The sequence below is a fragment of the Excalfactoria chinensis genome, chromosome 5 (genome assembly GCF_039878825.1).
Source record: "Excalfactoria chinensis isolate bCotChi1 chromosome 5, bCotChi1.hap2, whole genome shotgun sequence".
Lineage (NCBI taxonomy): Eukaryota > Metazoa > Chordata > Aves > Galliformes > Phasianidae > Excalfactoria > Excalfactoria chinensis.
In genome coordinates, this window is record NC_092829.1 from 5159719 (window position 1) to 5172847 (window position 13129).

Sequence of the window (13129 nt, forward strand, 5' to 3'; positions counted from 1 at the left end):
AGTTAATTCAATGGCTATTACAGTGGATCGCTTCTTTGCTCTACTTCTTAAAATAGCATGGATTACTGCGGCTGTGTGTTTGTGTGATTTATAACTGTCTGCTGTCTTCTTTTCAATGTTTTAAAGGCATAATCAGAGAAATTGAAAGCTGTAAATTAGCTTCTTAAGGATGCTCGATACAGTCTAAGGATGGACCTTAGTATGGGTCTAAGGAGTGGACCCAATTATATGTAATCCCTAATGAGAATGTTTTCTCAATTTGTGTAGGCTGTGGAGCTGGGGCCCAGTTAATAAAATTAAGATATTTTATGTAATGAATTACCACTAGGTGATTACCCACTATGTAATTCATTAAGCAGGTACTCGAATGTCCTATCTACTTCTTACAATCTCTCTTGCTTTGTAATACTCTCTTGATACCCAGCTGCAATTAAAGAGGCACGGCTAAACATCGGTTTTAATCCGTTTCAGAAGTGGGTGTTTGCTTCAAAAATGGCCAACTTGAATAATCTGGTAGTATTCATCTTACTGTAAGCTTTCACAAGGCTGCCTTAGTGGACAAGCCAGTCTGATCATGGCTATAGTCATGTTAAAATGATGATCTAAAGCTGGAAGAGGAGCTTGATCACATAAGATGCGGATCATCCTGGCTCTGACCCAGAGAACCCTTAAGCTATAAAATGAAGCAAGCATGTCCTCATGCTGGCTTCACTCTCAGCTCCGTTACTCCATCCTCGCTGCATGCTCGGCCCTGAGGGCTACCAATGGCTGGCAGCTCTCTGTGGGCCCAGCATGGCTTGACTGAGCCACTTGGCTTCCAAGCAGTGTGCATGGGCTGCCAGGGGACACAGTGGGGATTGGGACTGTCCGGGTGCTGGCTGCTTCTCACCAGGCCTGTTTCTGCAAGCCCCTGCTTCCCAGGCCATTGTGTTTCCTGCCATTGGTAATTGCAGCCGAACGGATGGGCTCAGTTTACGCAGTCACGTTTAGGCTTGCTGGGCTTTGTTGGGCTGGACTTGCAGGCCGCCATCCAGGCAAAGCAATCAGCATGGGACTGCTTCTTTTGCCTTCTGTGCCTAAAATGAGTAATTTTCGGTAATGTTGATTCAATTTAGCATCTGTGCCTAAGCCCCAAATAAGCATCTGATGAAATTTCCTCATAGCAAATAGATTTGTTGGCTTGGAATGCCTGTGTGTAAATCCGTACAGGATTGGGGCATTATAGTGTTGCAAAATGTGCACTGATAGCATTTGTTAAGAACTGTGTAATTACTGTGCTGGATTACGTGTGTATCAGGGTATATGCTTATGTGACAGAAGTGGCTATGAGCACAAAAAGCATCTCCTTTCAGAGTGTGCTACCCAAGCACTGCAGTCAGCTCTCTTAATAACTAAGACTTAGTTATTTTTTTTGACTCAATAAGCAGTGTGCACATATGCTGTATGCAACCAAGTGCATTGTAATAAATTATAAGAAAAAGCAAACGGTTGCATCTGATAGAAACAAACGAAGGTAGGTTCTGTGATGTGTTATCCTGGCTGAACTGCTGGTTTGCTGTGAGTTAGCTGGCTGCATGACTTAAAGAGTATCACTGCCCGGTTGCCATTTAGTATATGTTAAAATCTAAGATACAGAAGATTAAACATACATATTTCCGTGTCTGGATAGCAGCAAGCAGTCGTTGTGACTCCCAGCTTCTGCTAAGACCCCACAGCAGGCTGCCATAGCCACTTGAGCAGCTGAAACTGGGATTACGCATCTTCCTAAGGTGAGCTCTTTTCCTTGTAGACCTCTCAGATGCTGCAGGTACCAATGCTCTGTCCTAGCAGTGGATGTTTCTGCTACGCAGTGGTGGCTCTGAAAAGGAGGTGGACAGAGAAAACCTGATACGGTGTTGTGGTTTACCCAGGACCCAAGATTAATGTGAAGCTAACGGCGAATACATGGCTTTCAGTGCTGAGAGCTTCTTAAGCAGCTTGCAGTGAAATTGGGGCAGGGTAGAGGAGGAGAATACCTTCTTCCTCCACCCCTCCACCCCCCCCGCAACGGCCTGCTCTTGGGAAAGGAAACACAACAAAATATCATTATTCACAGTACTCAAGACTTTCGATTTGCTCCCATTAACTTCACTGGTACGGTATCAGTTACTCCATGCCGGTAAGGGAGGGTTAGTGTTTCGTGGAGTGGAACAGCAAAGCAGATGCAGAGCAGCCCAGTGTCGCTGGGTGGATGGCATCCAGGTAGATGGAGATTTGGGCCGATAGCTCACAAGGCAGTTCTTTGTAGCTGGCCAAAAAATCAGCTTGGCTGGTGAGTCCAGAAGTGCGTGCGCGTGTGCTTAGTCAGTCTCTTGTGTACCTGTGTGATTGTACCGCCGATTGAACTCAAAGGGCTTGGCAAATCCTATTTGTGTGGGAAGCTTGAGTGCAAAAACTTGCCTAATTTACTTTATTTAAATCAATATAATCCTGCTTAAGGCATTTTGGAAAGCACATCTGAGTGAATGATGTTTTAAGTTAACACAGTGTCTTTCGTGTTCACAATAAAAGCTAGTTTCATTTGAAAAGGGTGTGCTTATGGTTACCTTATACAAACTTTTGCCATATTAAATGTAGAAGGACTCAATTCTCCTGCGCGCACACATTGTCTTTTGTGAAATTTGTACTTGGAAGATTTAATATCTTCACATTTGCTTTATGATCGGCAATTCTTTGAACTCACAAACAAGAAAGTGTGGATAACTTCAAATGGGTATTTGAAGTCTGATTCTCAGGAATGCATATGTTGATTTTTGACCTTACAACGTGAAGTTTGATCTCTGTCTTAAAACAGAATATTCTAGAGGGAAGTGTAAATAGAAGCTGAACTTTTTTTTTAGATATCTTTAAAATATATCCTGTCTCTTAAAGACGGGAACTTTATTTTAGAGATCCCGGTGATGCAAACCACAAAGGTCCTGATTCAGCTGTTGATCTCTAATCAGCAAGGCTCACTTCTGTCCTGTTATCATCCTCTGGGAGACAGGGATCTGTAGTGTGTTTGACCTGGATGTAACATTTTTGGTAACTGTGAAGCTCCATAGAATAGAGAAGGGCTAAGGATGGAAGCTGGCTGAGGCAGTTTAGAGCTTTATATAAGCACATCAAGCTGCAAGTTGTCCTGTTGTTTTTGGTTTTGAAATGCTCCTATTAACTACTTTGACATCTCGCTTTTATTCTCAAACATCTGCTTTAGATTCTTTGCCACAAAAGTGTAAGAATTAATCTTGCCCTCATTGTTGTTATTGCTACCAGAAACTGAACTATTTTTATTACTTCTTATGTAGGGATTCAGATTTAGTACTTCAGAGTTGAGGAGAAAATGAGCTTGATTTTTTTTGTTTCTCTCCTACAGGTAAAGTTAAATTATAGTTTTCAAATGCACAGAGATGTTAGACGTGGCTTTTTAAACCACGCAGTAAGCTCTGCTCTGCTTTATTTGGCTCAATATTTTGAGTTCTAAGGGAATTCAAATGATCAGCTCGTTTTGGTTTGTTTCTCAGAACAGCATCTGCCCCGAGCCAGAGTTGGACATTTGCATCGTGTGAGGAGAGCTCGGTGCCTATTTTCCTGCATGGAAATAACATACGGGAAAGCTTTCATTTCTTTGACTTTCATATGTTTAGTCCTTTGATTAACAAATGCTTTAATACTTGTTCTTGGAGCTTCCCTTTTCTTGGAGTGCAGCTAATTTGTGGTGCTTCCCTGTAAAGAAAGAAGGAAGCTCGGCGTGCGATCGCAGTGTAACCCTCATCTTTGGTGCACTGCCTTTCAGTCATTTCCCTCTGAATTTCCTGCTGGTGTGAGTCCGTCCAGTTCTTATTTCAGAGCTTATCACTCTTCCTACAATGGAAGTGTTGTTTTTAAGGCAGAACTGTCTTGTTGTAAGCCTGTAGCAGGAAATACCCATGCATCCTCTGTAACTCGCTGGAAATCTGCTGTTTGTGCTGCAGTTGCTTTCACAGCAGTCTCCTCTTTCAGAATCTGTGGCAACACTTGGTTGTGGGTTTTTTTTCTTAATTTGAATACAAGTGTTCTTGCTAAGGGACTCACAAAGGAGCCAGTGAACGAGGTAAAACAGATGAGGCATCTTATGTTTTTAAATAGATAAATAGGCTTTTTCTAGGGCTAAGTGAGATAAACGTGTGACTGTGTTGCTGTTCTGTTGCCTGCTTCTCTTTTCCTCTAAACGATCCTGTCGATTTTTCACAGCAGGAACCGCTCCTTTTTGCTTGTTCTAGGGATGCTTTAGATGTTTCTGGTTGTTGTGCTTCAAGGAGCTACGAAGCTGCAGCCCCTGGAACCACAGGAACATTCAGGGCTGCGTCAGTATCTGAGTACACAGAGGGACTCTTCATGCAGCACTCCCAGGAATAGCCAGAGCTTGAAAATAGAGCTGCTGGCCCTGTGAAGTTCTGGGGATCCTGTGCAAAGTTCTGCTAAGATTCAGGTGCCGTGGGAATTATACACCTCTTGGAAAGCTCTTTGTCTGTATTCCAGGTGCAAGGGTCATTTTGCTACATGCAATTAAAACAGAGATAAAAAATAAACCTCTCAATAAAGACAAAAGAGCACAATTTGTGAGTATTTATGGAGGACACAGTTGTGTCTGCCCTAGAGGGTGTTTCATATTAAAATTACCGTGCATTTACAAAGCGGTGCCTGAACTGTGTGTTACGTTTGCAGTGCTTTCTGCATGCAAGTGAGAAAAAAGGCTGGAAATAAACTGCTTCCAGCTCTGTTCTAAAAGCAGTAAGTTGTAAATATATTGCTAAGAGGTTTCAGTTTTCTTTTAAACTTATAGTAAATGTGGAGCATAAATATTTTGAAGGTGGGTCATGGACTGCTAATGCCTGGTGATGCTGTCTTCATTTTTCTGCTTTGGGCCGAAGCTGTTCTGAGTGGCTCCTCATTCCTGCTTTTCCTATTCTTTCCTTGCTTCCCATCTGCCTTTATTCTCCTCTTGTATTGTATTCCTTTCTTTGTTCCCATTGCTATAAAAACTTGCGTGCTTACTTTTGCCAGAGAGTTATCGACTTCTAGCGGTCCCTCCTTAAAATGTAGCTATTCAAGGAATCTCACTTTATTTCTTTATCAGTCAGACACAAACCATTCTGGTTGTGGTGTTCTGCATCTTTATCAACCTTTATCTGGGGCTAGGCTGTATGCTCAGTGAAATAGGGAATATGGCTCAGATTTTCACACATGGAATTTCTCATCTTCTCTAGACTGAGGTCAGCTTTCTGTTCAGTCCTGTTATTTGAAGCGGTGTTTCTTTAAAAATCATCCATCAGACTCTGCATTCCTTAAGAATGAAATTGTGTAGCCGGGGATATTTGTGGTTGAGGAAGCTGCTGCAGAGGATCCCAGGAAGGAGCAGGCGATGGGTACAGTGATATATGGCTGTTCATGTTCTGCTGTCATGTTCAGCAATAAAAAGCAGCTATGTTTTGCAAGTTCCATTGTTCTCTAGGAATTCACAGAGTTACAGCGCTCAATTATTTTCTTGCATAATTGAAGCATCATATCAGTGTAACACTCAACTCTACTGCAACCCACCAGGAGCAGCAGCAGGTTCAGCTGCACTGAAGCTCAAGCAATTGTTGCTGGCTGGTGAGTGATATGTAGCTATTGCTGTGCTCTGATCCCCATTTTGTGTGCCTGCTCTTCTCTGAAAGTTACGTGTCGTGATGTGGCATTTGTCAAATTGATTTCTATTTCACATCCCTTGAAAAAGTAGGCCCTTAATGGGAGTATTTAAAGCCATATTATATTAAGGCCTATAATCCTGTAATTAGACTGGCTACTGCAGAGCTTATGCTCTGTTGAGAGCCAAATCAAAATGATTGAGGCTCCAGAAGTCTGATGGTAGAAATGTAACCAAAGTTTGCTTAATTCTGCTTAATGCTGCAATACTGACATAGCACACTGGGAAACAGCAGAGCAAACTGAACAGAACGTTGATGCCAAGTCACCCTACGTGAAGCTTGCCTCTGGGGTGTGGAAAGAAGATGCTGGTGTGCCACGATAAGCACGATGCATTGCACTAAGTGGAGTATAAGCAAGAGGAGCTGAGACACCAGGTTGGGAACAACGCTGAGCAAGACTGAGAAATGAGCCCTAAAATCCAGGATACTGAGCTGTGGGATCACAAGTTGCATGAAAATGCCATTGTGTTTTAATCCTCTCTTTCCAGAAACGGTGCTGTCTTGTGTACAGTGCTGTCCTTTGAGCGGTGAGAGATGTTGAGGAAAGCTTGCCAGAGCTGTGCAGTCAGTGCTGAAAACGAGTGCATGACTCGCTCCCACAAACATCCAGCCTATCCCCTGGGTCATGGCTGTGCTTCGACAGCTCGCTGTGAGATGCTGGTGGCACACAGGCAGCGTCGTCCACGGATGGAAAAAAGGGCAGAAGACTCTTCTGTAAAGAGCAGACACTAAATCCTGATCCTGGCACTGAACCGGAATTATATTTGAGCTTATGCAATGGATGTCGCCTTTCTTCCAAGAGATTAGAGAAATGTGGCTTTTTTGGCAGGAGCTTAAAGATAAGTCTGGTCAAGTAATTATTTATGTCAGAAAGTTGTAAGGAAAAGCTTGGAGGCAAGTATAGCTGAGCACACGCAACTATGCGGTTAATTTCCCAGATACTGGTTTTCATGTAACTGACCACATATGTGACCGTCTTTGGTAGCAGCTTCTTCTGTGCTGATGATCTCTTGCTGTGTCCTTGCCATTCGTAAAGAAAACACAGCTTTAAAATATATTTTGGCTTTCAAAATTAAATTACTGTGGGGGGAAAAAAAAAACACGTCCAAATCTGGACATATTGGTGAGAGGCATCTGAAGTCATCAGCCCCCGAGGGAAGCGGGGTGTGGGTCCTTTATCTTTGTCCTGCCACACATGGTCGCATTCTTCGTTTTGAGATCAGTAGCAAAAATTGCATGGATCTCAATGGTTTCTGTGTCAGATCATTTGTTCTCTTTCTGCTTAGCTACTGGGGTATCCCCTTAGCACTTCTCACAGTTGTGTAAAGAAATGAAATTTATTGTTGGTTTTCGAAGGCAGAAGAAAGAACAGTTGGTTTCAGATGTTTGAGCGCTCAGTAAAACCTCACTGGTGCAGGAATTGTAGGCGAGGGAATGGAATTATGCATTTTACTTTGACATTTTTCTTGTTTATTTAAAAAAGCTGCGGAAGACAGGGAGGGTAAAGGTTAAAATAATATTAACCGAGCCCTCCAAATCTATCAGTTTCACTCTCCTTTTCCTGAGTATTACTGTAGTCAAACAAGGTAGTTAATCAGAATCAGAAAGCCACATTAGCATTGCTGACATGCATTTGTCAATAAAGCGGGGAGGGTGGAAACTGACAAAACAGCTCTTGGCTCTGACTGCACTGCTTGGGATATTTACATTCATGTCGTACTGTAGGAAATTCTATTAACGTGAAAATACATACACAAAAGCTGAATCTGCCGTGAGTTTAAAAGTGAAATCGTTTTCTAAGACTGCTCATACTGCGAAACTGAAGGAATTTGAAGTATTGTTTTATCGTTCCTTGCAAGCGTTTGGATAATGACAGGCTCAAGTGCTGCACAGCAAGAAGAGTTTGGGCTGAGTTCTGCAGCACTGAGTACAGTGGAGCAGCAGCAGTCGTGTCCTGGCACCCCGTGCTGTGCAGCTCCATCCCCACTTGCCAGGAGCTCCATGTGCACAGTGCAATGGGGCAGAGGGTCACACCCAAACCCAGCGCTGCCAATGAGACTCAGCACGTTCATACTGCTGTTTCTGTTATCTGCGTGCATGGTGCGTTCTGTCAGTGTGCTGATAGCAGCCCTGGGGAAGTTCCTAAGCAGAGGGAAATGTAAAAGAGCAAAGAGATTAGCCACGCCATCTCGTCCAGCCACCTCTAGTACAGAAGCATACTTTGCCCAGACAAGTTTTAATGACCCCAGTCTCTAGCTTCTGTCTCTTGCCTGGGGATGTTTTTGTGGCATAACTGTTCCTCCTCTTTTCCCTACTAGTGCCTTTTTGGTGTTGTCATTCTGCTTTCTCCTCCTCTTTGGCACTTCAGATTTCTGGGAAGGCCGCTGCTTGTTTTTCCTTTTGCTGCAGGAGGAGGGAGGTGCAGGAAGGCGCTGTAGTTCTGGCACCAGGGAGAGTGAGAGACAGAGGATGGGAAGAAGTGGGAATGCTGCACCTTGAGCTGACATTTCTGGGCTTAGTGTGCTAAAAGAACCTCTTTCTGCAAGCAGGCAAATGCTGACACACCTGGTGTTTGCCAAGCCTCCCTGTACAAGCTCTAATGCTCTAATAGACTGAAGTGGGCTGTGATGTTTCTTAGAAGGGCACTGTTTGGTTTAACTGTTTTTGTTTCAGACGAGCTTCTTGTCACTGCGAGGGCAGCTCTTTGCATCTACGTATATAATCTGTGAGTCGGTGTTTGTCCGTTTTGTTGTTCTTAATGCCATGTTGCATCACAGTCTGAAATGAAAAAAAACCCCTCCTTTTAAAAAAGAATTACTGTTGAAAATTAGAGCTCTCAAGCAAGGCGTGTCAAAGAGCAAAAAGCAAATCAATCCTTTCTGTAGCACAAAAATGTTATTGAACACACCCCTCACAATTCAGTCCTCTATTCGTTCAATCTAAAACCATGCAGTACACGAACGGAAAGTCATGCTCACAAATCCATTTCTGTGCAATCTTCTATGTAAGGTTATATGGATAAGCAAATGCCTTAGTTCTAATTAGCAGCGCTTGGTGGTTGGTTTTGTTTTTTTTTTTGAGGTTCCATACATTCCAAGGTGTAGTAAGCAGCTAATAGTGCTAGAATAATAGTAGAGAAAGACTTCTATGTCATGAAGATAGAGGGTGGGAGGGAGAAGAAGCAGGAAAATCTGTTGTCTGTATTCTTGGAAGCTTCTTCTGTCTCCATTTGGAAGCTGTCAGTTTCCTTTACACAAACATTACGGCATCCAAAGGGAATTAGAAATACTTACCCATGACCACAACGTCAGTCTTAGGTTTGTCAGGAGAAAGTAATGCAAAAGCAGAATCTTGAGTCTAGTGCCTTTATTTTGGTTTTAGCACGCTAATAAATGTTTGCTAATGCTGGAAAGAGGTAGGGCTGTCTATGTGGAATACAGGGAATTTATCAGTCTTGCCTCAGAGATGTAAAATGGCTTGAGGATCTGTAAAACTACCTAAGCAATAGTTACTATCTCTTGTGATGTCTGAAGTTACATGACAGTATAGCAGACATTTGTGCAATGGTAAGGGACATCTCAGGACAGAGACACAAAAAAGGGGATGCTGCTGGACAGAAGGATTTTAGCTGCCTGAATTGGTCATACTGAACCTTTTAACTTCAGCGACGTTTATTGTTAATGCATCTTAGCCCAACATCAGTGCAAAGATGAAAAAACATGTTTTTTGCTGGTAAACTTATATTGACTTCCATTGTGGCCCCCTCTGCACAGACTTGTTCAGCTCTTGGTTTAGGAACCCCCTTGTAACTGTGTGGGGCTGCACAAGCAGGAAGCAGCCTGCCCTGAGCTGCTGTATGTCCAAAATACCTACAGAGCTGGTGTGCTTGTAGGTTTTGGCTAAGATTCAGCTGGGAATGTGTCGTGTGACTCTTGTGCTTCCCTCAAGTCCATTCCCAAGGCAAGGAAGATGAAAATCTAGTCTGTAGGAAAAAGCCTATACCTAAAGGCCAAGCAGCTATAAGGGCAGTTGCAACAGGCAGTTGTATATTTTTCTTGTTGCTAAGTGGAATTTAATCCATGTTGCCAAAGCCCATCAGCTAAAGTTGTGATTTTGGGAAAGGAAAACAAATGAGCTGTGTCACACAGCTGCACGATCTCCTTGGGGTACAGATGTGCTGGCCAGGTCCAAACAGACGCAGTCACTTTGCCATGCCAAAGCACGCGATGCTTCCTTACACCTTGGCCTGGGATGGGAATGAGGAAGGCCAAGGAGAGAAAGAGCACTTTGAGACCGTGCTTGATAAACCAGAAATGAGCTGCCTGTGTTTAATGGTGAAAGTAATTGCCTATTGGAGCAACTCACTGATGGGATGTCTGAAATCTGTAAGTCTGGATTGGATGCTGTTCAAAAGGGGCTTTGCCTGAGCTGCCAGTGGCAGTCCTTGGGCACCATAGAGGAACATGCTGGCAGCCCAAGGATGGATGGTGTTTGTATGCAGCCCTGCTCTCTGGGACAGCTTGGTATGTTGTTTTTGCAGTATGCACCTCATTGAAGGATTCTGCCATGGCTCTGTGGCTTTCCCCTTAATGTTTAGACCAGTGCCTGCCATGCAGTTGCCACCAGTCAGCCTCTCAGTGTCCAGATGCAACTTACCTGTGCTTAACAGCTGACCACTATGAGAGCAAATAACCATCATGATCCCTTGCAACCTCTGGCACCTTGGGAATCCCACAGAGGAAGGCAGATGAAATACTTTCATCCTCTTCTACAGGGATTTCCAAGACAGAGATGGGCATCTGCAGCAACATGAATGGCGAGGAAAGGGCCTTGTGATGAGCCCGGTTTGTCAGGAGCCTTCCTGTGACTCTTGGCCTATGTCAGCAGGAGCTGCTCTCATTATTAAACAAGTGTTAGGAATGCACCAATGGCACCTCTGTGAACAGCAAGCAGCTGTTCTGGTGATGCCCTCCAGAGATGTGGCTCCTGCAATCTGAGCTGCTCCCTTTTTCCACACACAAGTAATTTCCAAAAATATTTATCAAGGTTTTGATCTTTGCTTGAAACTGAATTTTCTTTTCTATGCCTGGAACAAAATTCCTCGGGATTTGGAGAGAGTGAGACTTTTCACTCACCAGATGAGGGTGTACACATGTACAATGTTGATATGTGTTTCCCATTCACTTTGGTTGGCGATGAAATGATCGTTAAATCTTTAAATCTGAATGTCTCATTCAAACATTCATTTCTTACAATGGATGTTATCAGCATGGTTACAAAGTGTACTGTAGTTGTACTGCTTGGGTTGAAAAGGACCACAACGATCATCCAGTTTCAACCCAACCAGCAGACCAGGCTGCCCAGAGCCACATCCAGCCTGGCCTTGAATGCCTGCAGGGATGGGGCATCCACAGCCTCCTTGGGCAACCTGTTCCAGTGTGTCACCACCCTCTGTGTGAAAACTTCCTCCCAATATCCAACCTAAACCTCCCCTGTCTCAGTTTAAAACCATTCCCCCTTGTCCTATCACTGTCCACCCTCACAAACAGCCATTACCCCTACTGTTTAAATGCTTCCTCAAGTACTGGAAGACCGCAATGAGGTCTCCTTGGAGCCTTCTCTTCCCTAAGCTAAACAAGCCCAGTTCCCTCAGCCTTTCCTCATAGGAGAGGTGCTCCAGCCCTCTGGTCATCTTAGTCCTCCTCTGGACCTGCTCCAAGAGCTCCATGTCCTTCCTGTACTGGGGGCTCCAGGTCTGGACACAGCACTGCAGATGGGGCCTCACAAGTGCCGAGTAGAGGAGGACAATCACCACCTCCTCCCTGCTGGCCACCCCTTTTTTAATGCAGCCCAGAACACAGTTGGCCTTCCAAGCTGCAAGCACGCACTGCTGGCTCATATGCAGCTTCTTGTCTACCAGAACCCCCAGGTCTCTCTCCGCAGGGCTGCTTTCAAGGAGATCTTCCCCCAGTGTGTGTAAATACCTGGAGTTGCCCCAACCCAAGTGCAGCACCTTGCCCTTGGCCTTATTGAACCTCATTAGATTAACACGGGCCAGATTCTCCAGCCTGTCCAGGTCCATCTGGATGGCTTTCCTTCCTTCCAGTGTATCGACAGCACCACTCAGCTTGGTATCATCCACAGACTTGCTGAGGGTGCACTCAGTGCTATCATCTTGTCACTGAAAATATTTTCATGAACTTGAATGGACTAGAAACTGACAACCTCTAGCAATGTAACAAGAGACCCTGCATCTGTACCTTAAAAAAAAACAAAAATCAGGTAGGAATATTAAGGCTGAATTTTTAACCTTTCTTTTCCTACTTTTTAAAATGCGTGGTTGCCTTGTTCTAATGCTGCTGCAATAGCTTGTGGCACAGCAATAAATGTACTGTGACTGTGAATGTTGGAGCGACTCATGGCTGACTTGAGAACTTTCTCCACCACGTTTTGTTTCCAACACTGGCACACCACTACCAGCAGCCCCTTCTACCTTGTAAGCAGTGCAGAAAGGCCGCAGCTATCGTTTCCATCACAAACACAAAGCTTTTTCAATGGAAATCTTGAGCCGTAGGGTTCAGCCTGTATCCATGGTAGGACATCTCAGGAAGGTCATTGTCCCCAACCACAAATTTAATTAGCAGCTTTCCTTTTCTACTGACCTTTTTTTGCCCTGTTCAGTTAATTTTAACCCAGTGTCCCACACGAGGAATCTTTAGTTCTCAATTGAGGGAGTAGATGCATGTTGAGGAGCCCCAGGGAACTGAAGCTCAGTAAGTGATCACCAGTGGGAGCCTGGGTTAAACATGGCATTACAGCATGGAAAGTTTCCGATCTCCCGTTGCAGACAAAATGTCTACACGAACAATACTGCTACTTTCCTAAATTCCTGCATTTTGCAGATGTGAAGGTCAGTTTCTGTAGGGGAAGCCAGGCTATTCTGGGGGAGTTCACAGTGCTCTGTCTTTTTGCTGCCGCTGCTAATTTTTGTGAGCACCATAGAATACAGTAGAAAATTGAAACTGTGTGAAAGATCAACAAATCAGTGTAGAATGTCACGCAGCAACATCTGTTAACTTTGGCTCTATCTCATATCCTCCTGACCCCTCCTTTGCAGCCACAAGTCTCCTGTTTTGTGAGAGCTTGGAGTGATAGGGACTTGGAGGAGCAGGAGAAGGAGAGTCCAGCAGTTTCTCAGTGGTCTGAAGGGCTTGCAAAAGTACCATGTGGAATTAAAATTTTATGCTGGTGTGTTTCTGTATTTTTAGTTATGAAACAAATGGGAATTTGCTGAATGCATTAATTGTATTGCACCATAAAAGTCTTATCTAGAGAGCTGTTATATATTGTAGCTTACAAAGCCTGCAGAGAGAAATGAAAGA

At 44.0% G+C, this 13129-nt stretch overlaps 1 protein-coding gene across 2 annotated transcripts in view; it reads left to right on the top strand.

Annotated features, from left to right (window-relative positions):
• The window catches only part of MNAT1 (MNAT1 component of CDK activating kinase), a 113631-nt gene that overhangs the window by 65098 nt on the left and 35404 nt on the right, over nucleotides 1-13129 (top strand). The window lies entirely within an intron of this gene.